Raw genomic sequence first — 15,313 nt, 5'->3', positions numbered from 1 at the left:
AGCCACTTTATTATCTATAAACACTTTATCATTTATAAACCGTAAAGTAAATACAAAAATCCCTCACTCAAAAAAAAAATAAAAATAAATAAAATTCCCCAAAGTCCCTCACTTCCCTAAATTATTTAGCAGGAATCTACAACATTTCCACCAAAATAACAGCAGCGAGTTTAGCTTGTTTAAGCACCACTCACATTTTCCACAGAAAATGTAAAATATAGTTTTCTGTTTGCTTTGTACAAAAGCAACATGAGGCTACATAACACATCCTCATGTGTGTAATCATGGAAACACACACATTAGAGAGGTGAATGAAATCTAATGTCTCTGCTAGTCGAGCGACACTCAGTTTTCCTGTTTGCATAATTTCCTTTTGTACAATTTAGTAAAGCCCTGCTCTTTTCCTCAATTATCATGTCAAACAACTGATGAGGCTAATGGGATAACAAGATAATAGCGGAGGTGACAAGATGGGCGTCGAGTGGGGCGCTTGTCTACAGTATGTGTGTGTGTGTGTGTGTGTGTGTGTGTGTGTGTGTGTGTGTGTGTGTGTGTGTGTGTGTGTGTGTGTGTGTGTGTGTGTGTGTGTGTGTGTGTGTGTGTGTGTGTGTGTGTGTGTGTGTGTGTGTGTGTACTTATGTGGGCGGATGATTGGACTTCTGATGACGGAGACAGACGTGTCCTCCCGCACAGCGTCTCTGTCTGGCATAAAGGAGTTTATTGATGAGCTTCATGAATTAAATATCCCCTGCAGTCTGCTAAATAGAAGTGCATTATTAATACTAATCTTTATCAGATCTCCAGTTTTTTTCTAGTTTAAAGATTCAGAAAGCAAAACAATGAGGAATAGATATGAATTAATAAAGGAATACATACTTATGCATACATGCATGCATACATACATACATACATTTATCATACATATTTATCACACATATCTGCATATATCAATGCAGATATGAAATTACATGCAATTTTACATGCCATCAAGTCAAGACATAATTTCAGTAAGGGTAAACGATATACCATATCTTTACCAAATAGTGGGGTTTTTTTCTATGTTTTATCATTATCAGCCAATATATACTGTACACAATATGACCAATAACATTTTTGTTTTTCTTTAAAAAAATAATCATTATATATTGGCTTAATTGTGCATGATTATTTCCCCTATTTTTATATTTACAAATGTCAAAAATATACATTTATTATATTATATTTTATTGAAAAACATCATTACATTTTGAAATGTTTTACATACAGTACATTATAATGTGATGCCTAAATTACCTTGTAGAATTTATAACAACTGATTTTAGTTTTTAATGTTTTTACACTGTAAAAAATTATATTATCAATAAGTTATGACATCATGTTTTTACATTGCTTTAACTCATCAAAATAAGTTAAACAAGCAATTTTCAACTTTTTTTAGTTATACAAGATTCAACTCGTTTTTTTTAAGTCAGTTTAATGTAATTAACTTGAAATGACTTAAAGGCACAATATGTAACTTTTTTGCTTTAAAATTAGCAAAAATCACTACACTCTAAAAACTGCTGGGTTGTGTTAACCCAATTTTGGGTCAAATATGGTCTCACCCATTTGTCCATTTTTAAATTGCATTTTTTAACCCAACGTTGGGTGAGACCATATTTGACCCAAAATTGGGTTAACACAACCCAGCAGTTTTTAGAGTGTATATCTACGTTATATATATTTTTTTTGTTGTGTACTTACATTATCCCGACTGTTTCCAACAACTTTCAAACCAGGAGAAATTTTAATTTAATTTTTAGACACGGCACGTTTCTTTATTTCCGTTTTGTCGCAGTCAATGGCGTCATATCCGCGTTGTCCCTGGTTTCCGCCTATGGTTTCCGCTCGTACTGCCATGGTAACCAGAGCTATGAGCAGAGCCCTCTGATTAACCAAAGTGACAGACGCAGACAACTGTGGAGTTCGCAATGTCTATTTGCACGCTGTTGTTGTTTCGTTCAAACATTACGGACCATGGCAAGCAGACTTTGGATAAAAAAGGAGAACTAAAACGAGAATCAATATCAGCGCGGTGTTTTCGAGATGCCTAGAGCTCCCATAGACAGTATATAAACGAGAGCTCCACGTCCGAGACTTCGACCGCTCCTACATGTACTTTATTAAACAGGTGAGCACATTTACATAAAACTAATCAATGTTATATAGTTCAACAATGATAAAATGTTAGAATATGATCTGTATGTTATTCTAATGTTGATCTAGCTTACTGCTAGTCTCATACAGACAAACTAACACATACTTTTCAACACATTCAAATGCAAATGTCCATATTCCTTTTATATCCGCGGGACTCGCGTCGCGTGTGGAGCTGATAGCTGTCTCTTAGCAATCCCGAACTGCTTCATATCACAGTCATGATAAAAGCATCGATGTATTCAGTCATCCATAAACATTATTAGATCGGCCGGCTTGACGTTGACGACAACATCCATAATTCTTAGCATGTGTTGCGTCATCAAACTACGCCTTTGTTATTGTAAATAGGTTAGCGACCCCTAGTGGAGAAAAATTCCATACTGTACGTTTAAACATAACACAAATTAACTGAAATTAAAAAAAAAATTTGTTCAAAAGTTTCAAAAATTTAAGCAACTTTTTTTTACAGTGTATTTAAATTTTTGTACATTTATCTGTTAATTATCAGCATGTCATATTGTCAAATTTGATATGTCATGCATACCTACATTTCAATAATACTATATTTCAAATCAGCAATAAAATCGGACAACAATGATATCATGCTTTTTGCTTCTAGCTCAATATATGGTAAAGAGCATGCAAACCATTAAAAAAATGGCTCTGTTAACTGCGTGTTCTTTTTATTGCAAAATAAAAATAATAATAATAATGTATAATTTTCTCCCTTACACTGACCTATACAGCAGTATACAGCTGTTTGTTTATTTTTTTTAATCACAATTCTGGAATCCTACACTGAATATCTCACACTCTTTGACCTTGGGACTGTGTACGAGTGTTTGTCTGAGTCTGGTGTGGGAATATGAGAATAATGTCCATTAACAGGAACATGCATACAATATAATCTTCAGAGGGAACAAAATCCCATGTTTATGGAAAGGAGAAGATGGTTAGACGGTCTCAGACTGCGGCTCTGACCGGGACACACTGATCTAAACTGTGTTTAACTGTGTTATTTAAGACTGTATGGAAACCAAACAATAGACCAATGGCTCCTCATTAACAAGATTACATTCATAAATATGGTTACTTTACAACAAACTATGGTAATTTCATTATGAAAACAGTAGAGTAAATACAAAAATCCCTCACTCAAAAATCCCTTCCACTTCCCTAAATTATTATAATTATTTAGCAGGAATCTACAACATTTCCACCAAAATAACAGGGTGAGTGATTTGCATGCAAAATGCAAATGCCTAACATGTAAATATTCTGAAATTCTTATTCCAGGTGTTTCCTGCTCCTAGCTTTGCTTTTCTCAAAACCTGCGAACCATCTTCAAGGTCCAAGATTATCATGTGCAACCTCCAAAACACTTGCACACAACTGTAAAACCAAACTTTTGAAAACCCACAAGTCTTTTCTCATTTTTAACAGCCAACAATTTAAGTTTAGCTTATTTTTTTCAGAGACATTGTCACTTTTTCATCTGAGTCTGAACTCTGTTAAACAACCAATTAAGAAAACCAACAGCTTCAAATAAAAGCACCAGCGAAAACATGACTTACATTCACAATGACGTTCTAGAACATCTGTGTTTTTGCAAAGAAATAAAAGCTCCTCGCTGTTCTCAGCAGAAACTGCAGCATGCCTGTGAAAGTGTAACATTAGCATGCAGATCCAGTCATTCACTGCGGTGAATCTTCAGCCAGTGACTCCACACACTTTATTAATCTCAAAGAACAAATAAACATTTTAAGCCATCCATTTGGAACAAGTAAACAATGGACTCAGAGACCACTGACTTTCATTACAATGGACAGAAAACGACATGTGTGCATGTCTGCCAACATCGATCAATGAAGAACACAAAGATCCCATGGGATGTTGTTCCAATCTGTGGCATTATAGAGGATTTTAAATGTATGTCAATGTTTGGCTTGTGTTCCCTGGCACACGGATAAAGAAAACATCCTGTTTAGTTTTCTGTAACATACATCTCAATCAGATTTAATGGATTACTTGACAAGACTTTTCCTGCAAGAACTTGGAAACTAAAGCAGACAGGACAAGTTTTCCCTGAGGATGTCAGGTAAATTTGTGTCTCGCAAACATGGATTTTGTGATTTCAGTCCCAATTGGCAATTGTTTTGAGGGCAAACTTGGGCATCCTGCGCCAAATTTTATCCCGCCTGGACAAAAATCTTTTTGAAAAAAGATCAAAAATCTCTTTGATTCTCTTCATTTATTCTGACCTCGTAATTTTCGTGTGTGCGTGAATCTTCTGACTACATGGTACATGTTCACTGATATCTTTTCCAACGTGCTGAGTACATAAGCAAGATGTGTCGTTACTTATTTGTCTAGCAATAAATATTTCAACTTTAATTAATTTGCTCAGCGAGATCCTCTAAAAACCATCACCACCTGTAGAAGAAAGGTTCATCCTAATGTATACCATGTGATGTGTGCTTATGAATTGTGATCTGACACATTTTGGACTCATTTGAGATCTCCCTTTTGTAGCATCTGCTCACGCTCAGAACTCTTTGCTTGCTAAGCATGTTTGCTCTGCACATGGGAATGTGACAGGGCTGAGCACACAGAGCAGGCCTCAGTGTTTGACACGGCTTTGTTTGGCCCTTTTATTACTGGGAACCACTTTCTCCAGCTCATGAGAGAGAGAAGAAAAGAGAGAGAGAGAGATCTGGCCACCTGGACTGTAATTTTAGGCATTATAAGCATATGCTCGAACACTATAATGAGATATCTGAACTATCTGAGATATCTGGCTAAATTCTAAGGCAGCATCTCATGTATCTTATGCAGATTTCAGAATGCACTGCGCAATGATATCAATGAAAATGTTTAGCCAAGATGGTGAATGGATGCAAAATGTAATTAAGTACTAAAAAGTAAAATGTAGTTCAAATGTAGTTCAAATGGCAATCAACAATTATTTGCGTTGCATCATTTCACACACACACACACACACACACAACCCCAACCTTCTTTCAATGATTTAAAAAAAAAGAAAAGAAAAAAGAAAACTTTATACTTTTATTCAGCAATAAATTGTTCGATAATTAAAAAATGCCACATTTCAGCCTATATATCGGGCTTGGCAATATATCTGTCATAGTTTCCACAAAAATATTAACCAGCACAAATGTTTTCAAAATGGATTTTTATAAGAAATGCATATTAAAATCATTTCTAAAGGATCTTGTGACACTGAAGACTGGAGTAATGATGCTGAAAATTCAGATTTGATATTACAGGAACAAAAATATAAATAAATAATTCAAATCCAAAATATAATTTTAAATTGCAATAATATTTCACAATATTACATTACTATTTTTGATCAAATAAATGCAGCTTTGAACATAAGAGACTTTCAAAAACATAAAAAACATAGGCCTAGCAAGCCCAAATGTTTGAACAGTATCGAGGGCTTGGAGCCAGAGTGGCATTTTGGGCGAATATGAGTTCTTAATATCAAAATAAAGGTCTCGATGAGCTCTATCCAATGGTGCCAAAAAGACCTATCTGAGATCAAACTGTAAAGACCTAACACAAAAGTGTGAGTAATGTTTGGAGACATTTCTGTTTCTGTTTCTGTTCTGAAAAATACATGTAGGACATGTAAAACCCACATTTTTGTTCAGAGCCAGAAGGGCGTAAGTGTAGTTGGTGCCCTAAAACAGCATTCAAAATGGCTGACACAACTGCAGACATGGAACTGTCTGAGGCAGAAAAGATTTTGCTGAATATTATGAAACAAACTGATGAATCCTATATTGAAGAAGTTGAAGTTGAGTCAGAGTTGTTTTTGAATGCATTTCCTCACAAGATACGCAGAGTTCTACAATGCTCTGACAGTGGACAGTGAGTAGAACAGTGAGTACAGTGAGTAGAACTAAACAAACTAGTGAACAGAAAAGCAAATAAGACGCGACATGATTCTTTGGATGTGGTCAATGAATAGACTCAAAGAGTAATTGAAATGGTTGAACAAAAAAGAAAAGTGAAATGAGTAAAAAGAACACGAGAGAACTGTCAATTGTATAGAGTATTTGAAAAAACAAATAATGAATGTAATGAAATAAATTGAAATCATGAATTGCCAATCAGAAGTGTGTTTAGCAAGTCCAGTGACTTTTATTACAGTCTGTACTGTTCAGCAGATGCCCAGAATGGAAAAGTGAAATGAGAAAAAAAAATTAATGAATGAGTTAAATGAAAATGAATTAATTGTTCAAGTGTTATTCAAGTGTTAATTATTCAATCAATTCCCCTTTTGACCAATTATTTTCTGCATTGTTCAGCAGATACGCCCAATATGTCCATAGAACACTTGGAAATGTTTGGTGCCAAAAAGGCGTATCTGACGTTATTGCCATATTTTTTTGATTTTAAAATGTTTTAGAACATGTTCATTGTGTTAATATGCCATACGTTTATTACTTAAATACTCATTCATGTAAGTATGCCTGTGGTTGCAATGTTTGTGGTTTAAGGTTAATATGAAGTGTGGTAAAAATTTTGTTTTGTCTCTCCTGTTTTATATTATAAGGAAGTGTATTATATACTTGAATATCAACTAAAAAACCACTAGCAACCTCCTAACACCCATTGGTTTTAGCGAAAAGTTCAGTGCACCTGCACCAGATTCATCAACTAGTACTTTCAACCAACAGCCATTGCTTGTGCTAAACCAGAACCACTGACAAAAAACCCACAAAACATTGCGTATTAAAGGGACGTTAAGATGGAAAAGATGCCATTAATCTGGCATGTTCAGTTGCCCCAAAGGGCAGTAAATCTCTTGTGTGGTCATGCATTCTTTATATCAGCCAGTTCTTTGTGTCTCTATAAGTGAGTGGTCTAAAACAGGCACGTCGTGGGCTTTATCCCAGCCATCTGTCTGTCTGTCTGCCTGTCTGTGCTTCAGTCTGACAGCTGCTGGTCACTTCTGTCCACGGCTCCTGACAGCTAATGCTGTCTGCTAATGCTGATGGCCACATTTGACCAATTGACCGTGAAACACAAAGTCCTGGTACCCAGACCAGAGAGCATTAGAGATATTGATGTCTGAAAAGACACACGGAAAGTAGAGAGGAGAAATAATTATGCATTTTAGGTCACGTTATGACCTTGCGTGTAAGGTTGCGTAACAAGATTTTAGCACAGAAATTAAAAGGAAAGAAATTCAATGCATGTTTCCTTTATGAATCAATCCCAGAATGCATTGCAATGAGCTCAGTGGAAGAAAAAAACATTAATTCAGTACTAAAAGACATTGAAAAAACAATTACATTTATTATTAAAAGAGAATTTATTTTGATATTAACTGACATAAGGATATATAATATAAGAATATGTGTCTGCTGAAGAAGGGTTTGCCGCACTGATGGATAAGTGTGTTGATATGGAGAGAACCTGCCAAAACCACAGAGTGCTGTGAGATACGTCTTTCTGGTCAGGGTTTGACTGTCACTGCTGTTTGACTGACACATGTGGCATATGAATCAAATGAGTATGATGTCATAAGGGCATGCTGCTTCCTTTCACCCATTTTAGTATATTTAGCAAAAGTATGGTTCCACTTCCTGTTTCTATTTTAACTCAGACATCTACACTGTTTCAATACAGTCATTTCAAGAGATTTTAGATTGTTTTTTTTTAGATTGTTACACTACCATTCAAATGTGCAAGATCAGTTAGATTTTTTTAATTGTATTTTTTTTTAAAGAAATTAGTGGTTTTATTCAGCAAGGGATCAAAAGTGACAGTAAAAACGTTTTATTTTTATTACAAAAGATATGCATTCCAAATAAATGCTGTTCTTTTGAACTTTCTTTTTACCATAAAATCCTGAAAAAAAGTATCCGTTTCCACAAAAATATTAAGCAGAACAATTATAATCTAATATTGGTACTTAAGAAATATTTTTTTATTATCAACAATGTTACGCTGATAATAAAAAAATATTTCTTAAGTACCAATATTAGATTATAATTATTATTTCTGAAGGATCATGTGACACTGAAGCCTGGAGTAATGATCAACTTTTTTTATCACAGGAATAAATGTCATTTATTCTAATTACAAAAATAAATGTAATTATTTTTCATTTTAATTGTATTTTGGATCAAAATCATTAAAAATCATTGAAAACATTAAAAATCCTACCAACCCCAAACTTTTGAATGGCAGTGTATATCAAAATCAAAGCAATATTTCAATTTTCAAGATTGGTGAACTTTAATGAGAAATTAAAAAAGGTCATATATGAATATCTTTCACATTGCCACAAGTCAAGTTCTAAATCGCATAATGCCATATGGTTATTAAAATAAACTCCCCTTGAGGAATCCTACTTACATCTGTGCAAAACCACACATCTAGGCATATGACTGTCTGAGTCATTTGGGGAAATTTTAGCAGAAGTGGTTGGTAAGTCGATGGGTGTTGGCCTCAGAAGAAACTCACTGGCTTTTTTCATACAAACAAAGGGAAAAAAGACTTGCTAAAAACAGAAATTCTGGAAACCTATATTGTTAAGGATCGTGATGATGATACTGCAGCCACCTTCAGATTGGGATGGATTTGGCTCTGCTTTTGGCAGTTCAATGGGCCGCCTGACTGACTCTTTTTTTGAGGTTCAGATGGTTTAGACAAGTTAGACCATATTCTTAGTCTCTAGACCTTTACTGCTTTCCCAACTAGGTGAGAAACTTTTACCAAACCTAGAACTTTGCAAACAAAGATATCATTCAACTTGTTCTGGGAAGAATTCACAAGCTGTGTTGTTTTAGCATCTGATTCAGTAAAGAAATTATAGCAAAAAATTGCACAGCACTGGCTCTTAAAGAGTCAGTTAACCTCATCAATTATGACGTTCCAAACTCATAAGACTTTGTTCATCTTTGGAAAACATATGAAGATATTCTTACAGAAATCTGAGAGATTTCTATCCCTCCATTGAAAGCTTAAAGTCTATGAAAAAAAACAAAAAAAACATGAATTGAGCAGTTTAATCCAAGTCTTCTGAAGAGACATGAACGCTTTAGCTATTATGATGAACAGATTTAATTTAGGCTTTTATTCACACATAAACATTGATAACATGCAACATACTTAAGCACTTATTTATGTTAAACAGAAGCTCAACTCTACTTGCTCAAAACGCAAAAACAAACCTCATTGGTTCTTGTGGGAGCACAAACATGCAGGTGTGACACGCCAGGATGAACCTTACTGGTTCTAACTTGTTTACCAAATTTGAATGCTCTATATATGTTCGCTTATCAGTGCTTAAATAAAGCTTAAAGCTTAAGCTTAAATAAAATCTGTTAGAGTTAAACTTTAAAATGATAATGTCTCGTCAGAAGACTTGGATTAAACTGCTCGATTCATATATTTTTTTAACATTTCGAACCGTCAGAGTTAAATAGACTTTCCATAGAGGGACAGAAACCTCTCAGATTTCATTAAAAAATATCTTAATTTGTGTTCCGAAGATGAACGTCTTATAGGTTGGGATAGGGATGCATCGATATGAACATTTTGGCCGATACCGATAACCGATAATTCTGTCGTGACAATTCTTGGGAGATTGGTATGGTAATAGAGATTGGCATGGTAATGGATATGGCAATGTTAAAGGATTAATTCACCCCAAAATGAAAATTTCCTAATAATTTACTCACCCCAATGCCATCCAAGATATCCATGTCTTTCTTTCCTCAGTGGGAGAGAAATTATGTTTTTTGAGGAAAACATTTCTGGATTTTTCTTCTAACAATGGACTTCATTGGTTACCATCGTTTTTAAGTCCAAATCAATGCAGTTTCAAAAGTCTCTGAAGTGTTTAAACGGGCTGTACGCAATCACAGCTGAAGAAGAGGTTGGTATTTAGCGAAACGATAGGTCATTTAAAAAAAAAAAGTTATAATTTATAGACTTTTTACCTTCAATAGTTTGGATTGAGCTGATCAACAAACGGACGGGGAACTATGTCATCACGTTGAAAGGTAAAGGAACTAATCCTTTAATGTATTTGGTCTTGGCGGAATAGATCTGCTACGCTGCGGCTGCAGGGCAAGTACCGAGACTTGCTACTGCCAATACCTTCACGGACATTGCTGTGAGTAGGCCTGTCACGATTATGAAATTTGGCTGACGATTAATTGTCTAAAAAATAATTGCGGTTATGCCGATTAATTGTCAGTTTTAGGGCTTTGACGATTAATTGTCTGTGTTAGGGCTTTGGCGATTATGCCGATTAATTGTCTGTTTTAGGGCTTTGTGCTTCATTCATTAAATAATTGTGATGAATTTAATCCTTTGTAAGTTATCATTTTGCAGTGTAAGATTACAGTTAACACCTTTAAATATTAAATAAATATATTCAATAGCTATGACAATTTGTTTATTAAACTTAGTGAGTGTATAAATCAGCAGCAAAAAGTAATTTTTGAAAACATCTGCACTAGTGTTGTCACGGTACCAAAATTTCAGTATTCGGTACCGATACCAGTGAAAATCCACGGTTCTCGGTACCAATTTCGGTACCAAAGCTTAATTTAGATTAAATTTACATAATTATATTAAAGTGTATATCACAGTTACAAAGATGGAAACTGTAGTATTAAAAACACTTTACAATAAGATTCCATTTGTTAGATAACATTAGATAAAATGACCTAACAAAAAAACAATAGTTATATACTGTCGCAATTATTCTCCTTTAGGGGTTAATTTAAAAATACATTTTTAAAATCAAAAGTTAACATTATTTCTGTTAACATTATTTAATGCACAATGAATGAAGTGAACAAACATGACCAATCAAGTGTTTGTATTAAATAACATTCACAAACATTAATGTTGTAAAAATATATTGTTCACTCCATGTGTTATGTTAGATAACGCATTAAGTGATGTTAATGAATGGTATCTTATTGTAGCATTACCAAACTATACAGGAGATAAAATATGTTTTATTTGACTTGACTATACTTTTATTTAATCCAAAACTGTATTCATATTTAACTTTAAAAGGGCTTTTTAAACCTGCTAAGAGTTATCCAGCCAAGAATAAGACTAGAACTGCTTTTCTGACGGACTGATATTAATGACGGCTTTTTATTTCTCATCTCCATAAATATATCTAGTAGTAAAGCTAATGCAAGGGCTAGAAATCAATTAATAGGCCTATGTCACACTTCCTCGTCGTCATGGAGAGCGCAGTTCGCACAAGCGTTTGTACTCCCGTGGCGTCTGTTGTTGCTATGCATCCATGAACGCGGATGGAAAAGCGAGCGCGCCGCTTCTATTATGAGCGCGCTTGCCGCGCGCCATTTGAAATAACGTATCTGCACGCGCAAAAACATCAGCACCACATCAGCAGCAGCACCGCCGATCGCCATCAGCGCTTTTATGAAGAGGACGCAACTGCACGCGCTTCGGGCATGCACGCGCATCAAGTAACCGGACGATGCGCGCTGTTTGAATGCTGAACGGAATGATTGACAGCTGCAGACGAGTTTGTGAACTTTAATTTAACAATGTAAATATACTTCTGTCCCTCACATTAAGCTATGGAATGGCTTCAGATGACTTTGAATATATTGCTGGAAAACGTAATTAGTGCTTGTCTATTTATTTTGGTCCATGACTCCCCTTGTGCCGTAGGCCTATAAAAGAGCGCAATAATCGCGGTTGTCTGAAACAATCGCGGTTAGATCAAATAATCGCGATCAGACGGTTATTTAATTATCGCGACAGGCCTAGCTGTGAGCATGTAAGACATGCTGCTGCACATGTAACATAAATTAGCCCTGTAGCAGATCTATGCAGGTGGAGCTAGGGAAGGGGGAGGGTTCTGAAAGTGCACTGCAGACTGTAGTGTTAACAGCAAACAATGCCAAGTAGGCTATTTGAATGTTTGTGCAGAAAGCTCATTGGCCGCTGATGCAACAGCAACCGATCAGCTGTGCTATGTAATGACATGATTGATACCAATAAGTTAAAGACTTATCAGCCGTCACCATTTAGAGTTTCATGCCAGAACTATGTAATTCTTTGTATTTGAAAGCCCATAACCAATATATTGGCCGCTAAATTTAAATCCAAATATTTGGGTAAACCAACCCTTTAAAAATGGCAAATGTGTGCTACAACACTATTCTCTGTCTTTCATCACTAATCGATGAATTACTGCTGCCAGGATTGCTAGCAAATCTACACTAACATTTGTAAATAATATAGTAAGTGAATAAGACTGAAAAAGCTCAAATATAGCTGACGCAAAAGTGACGCAATGAGTTTGCCTCTCTGACTTTGAATGCTCCCAAACAGCAGATGAGATGGTTTACAGTCAGCGAGCTGCACGCAATGCCTGAACGAGACAGAGACAGACAAGCCCGCATCACAAACACAATCACAGCGTTGGGTCATGCAGGGTTTGATGGGGAAAATGAAAGGAGATCACTCCTCTAAATAGCTACGGTTATGTCGCTCTCCCCTTACTGGCAAATAACATTCTTCCATCAACGTTAAAGCAACATAATGTGTCGTAATAAGGTTAGAAGATTGGAAGAGGGTTACGACCTCCAGTACAGTATGTTTTGTATGTGATGTCACCCATAGAAAAGAAAAATCACAAATGAGACGTCATTAAAATCTCAGTTTCATAACGAAATTAAATAATTAAGCACACAGATCTGATCAGCATGACGGTGCCCATTCTGTTTCTGAATTACTGTTGAACTGTGTGCTTCCGTCTCTTCCAGATATCATCATCTCCTACAGTGTCAGAGAGCTGACAGATTGTTGTTCATTCCTGCCTCTTCCTTTCATTAGTTTCTATCTGCATCTCCATCTACCTCTCCCCCTCTGCCGCTCTCCTCCACACCTCCTCTAACTCAACATGAACCTCAAACTGACTCCAAGCAGAATTCATTAGTACACAAAATGAGAGATTCTTCTCTGTTCATAAAAAATAAATACGACAATTGAGAGCTCTTTAATATCTCAATTGTTGTAGATAGCAATGAGAATAAATGAAGAGCAGCAAATAGCTTAAAGGGTTAGTTCACCCAAAAATGTAAATTCTGTCATTAATTACTTTACCTTTACCTTCGTTCATCTTCAGAATACAAATGAAGATATTTTTGATTAAATCCGGGAGTTTCTGACCCCCCATTGACTGCAACGTCATAACACTTTCAAGGCCCAGAAAGGTAGTAAAGACATCGTTTAAATAGTCCATGTGACTCCAGTGGTTCAACCTTAAGGTTATGAAGTGATGAGAATACTTTTTGTGCGTAAAAACAAAACAAAAATAACGACTTTATTCAACAATTTCTTCTCTTCTGTGTCAGTCTCTGATGCTGTTCACGTGAGCACCACAACGTGCGTGTGCTGCTGATGCAGGATCCGGCCAATACTGAGCCGGCGTTCTGAAGTAGAACTGGATGGCTTAGTGCAGGATCCTATGATGTATCTCGTAAATTACCCCACTAATAATGCCCAGAATGGTACCAAACAAGTACAAATAGGTTCTGTACTCATAAAACGAGGCAACGAGAGCTGATTTCTCTAAATAAGCTCTAACTTTAATAATGTTCAACCAAAGGAAAAAAGGCTTCTGGGGGGGGGTGTTTGGCTCGAGGTCATGGTGCAAAGGACCCTAGGTTGATTTTACTCCGAACCATCCCTTTAAGGTCGAACCAATAGTCGAATGGACTATTTCAACAATGTCTTTACTACCTTTCTGGGCCTTGAAAGTGGCAATTAGCCTACATTGCAGTCTATAGGGGGTCAGAAAGCTCTCGGATTTCATCAAATATCATAATTTGTGTTCCGAAGATGAACGGATGTCTTACGGGATTGGAACGACATGAGGGTGAGTAATTAATGACAAAATTTTGGGGTGAACTAACCTTTTAAATGCCCTGATTTTTCACCTGAGAAAAACATCTCATGTGTCTCCTCTAGTTTTAGAAAATATCTTTTCAATATGCTAAACATGGGTAGTTGACAAATAATATAACATGCATGAACTTTATTTCATATCAAGATTTAAAATGAAAATATAGCATGTCATTCAAGCCTATAAAAATGTAGTATTTCTTAAAAATACAAAAAATAACTTTAAAATAACAAAATATTTTAAACTTTTTGAAACTTGTTTAGTTACAGACAAAGTATAAACGATATGTCACACAGCTGTTGTCACTGATTGAAATGTCAAGCCAACCCATATAAAGAGCAACACCTAGCCTATTACACACTGATTATAGTTCATTCTGTGTTTCTGTGGCTATGACATAAATATAGCTGCACACCATACTCTGGTGCTGGATGACCTCTACATACAGCTTAGCAAAACAATACACGCGTCTCACGACAGCAAAATAACCACATTCACACAGCCAACTTGTCATTAGCAGCATTCAAATGACTGTAAACAGACTATTATTACCTTAAGAACTGCTATCCAGAAAACGTCCACAGAAATGAAGTGGAAATTTTTCAAAACCAATCCAGTACGTGGATTCACTGTGACCCAAGATTCAATCCCGAACGTGACTCTGTCCGATACAAGTGCATTACTGAGTCAGACAGCCTGGTAAAAAGTCTGTAGCTGCATCCGTAAAATCAAAAAGCTCCATGGGGCAGCCGAGAACCGAAAACAGCAGAGCTGTCATAAACTTTTCCCCTCACTGCTCACACACCACCTGCAATGGGGTCTCTTGGGGAAATCGACAGCCTCCCTCTGCTCTCATTCAGGACGACCACTGGGGGCTTTGAGTTCAGCCACTCAACATACAGTCACATACTGTCACACTACACGAGCTTTGCCGATACACAGACAGGAGGACTGCGACCTCAGAGCGAGAGAGCGTGAGCTTGTTTGAGGAAGTGTGAGAGGAGGAGAGATCCGAACACCTCACAGTCACACACAAACTCCCTGTTCGGTTCAAATTGCATACAGAGTGACTCACGGTGACAGTCCCCCTCACTGCCCCTAAATGCGAGATGGTTGTCTTTCTTATACTAGTATTGTGTTTTCATACGCTTTTGGTCTAAA

The 15,313-nt window shown here is 36.2% G+C and overlaps 1 protein-coding gene across 1 annotated transcript in view; it reads right to left on the bottom strand.

Annotated features, from left to right (window-relative positions):
* arhgap24 (Rho GTPase activating protein 24) overlaps window positions 1–15,107 on the bottom strand; it is a 123,790-nt gene extending 108,683 nt beyond the window's left edge. Inside the window, exon 1 of the mRNA XM_084136737.1 lies at window positions 14,705–15,107. The gene's annotated coding sequence lies outside the window, so the exon portion shown is untranslated. The remainder of the gene's footprint in view (window positions 1–14,704) is intronic.
* Between the last annotated feature and the right edge of the window lie 206 nt (window positions 15,108–15,313).

Source organism: Abramis brama (assembly GCF_963993115.1).
Source record: "Abramis brama genome assembly, chromosome: 15".
Classification (NCBI taxonomy): Eukaryota; Metazoa; Chordata; class Actinopteri; order Cypriniformes; family Leuciscidae; genus Abramis; species Abramis brama.
The sequence above is the reverse complement of the archived record's forward strand: the minus strand, read 5'-3'. Positions and strand labels throughout refer to the sequence as shown.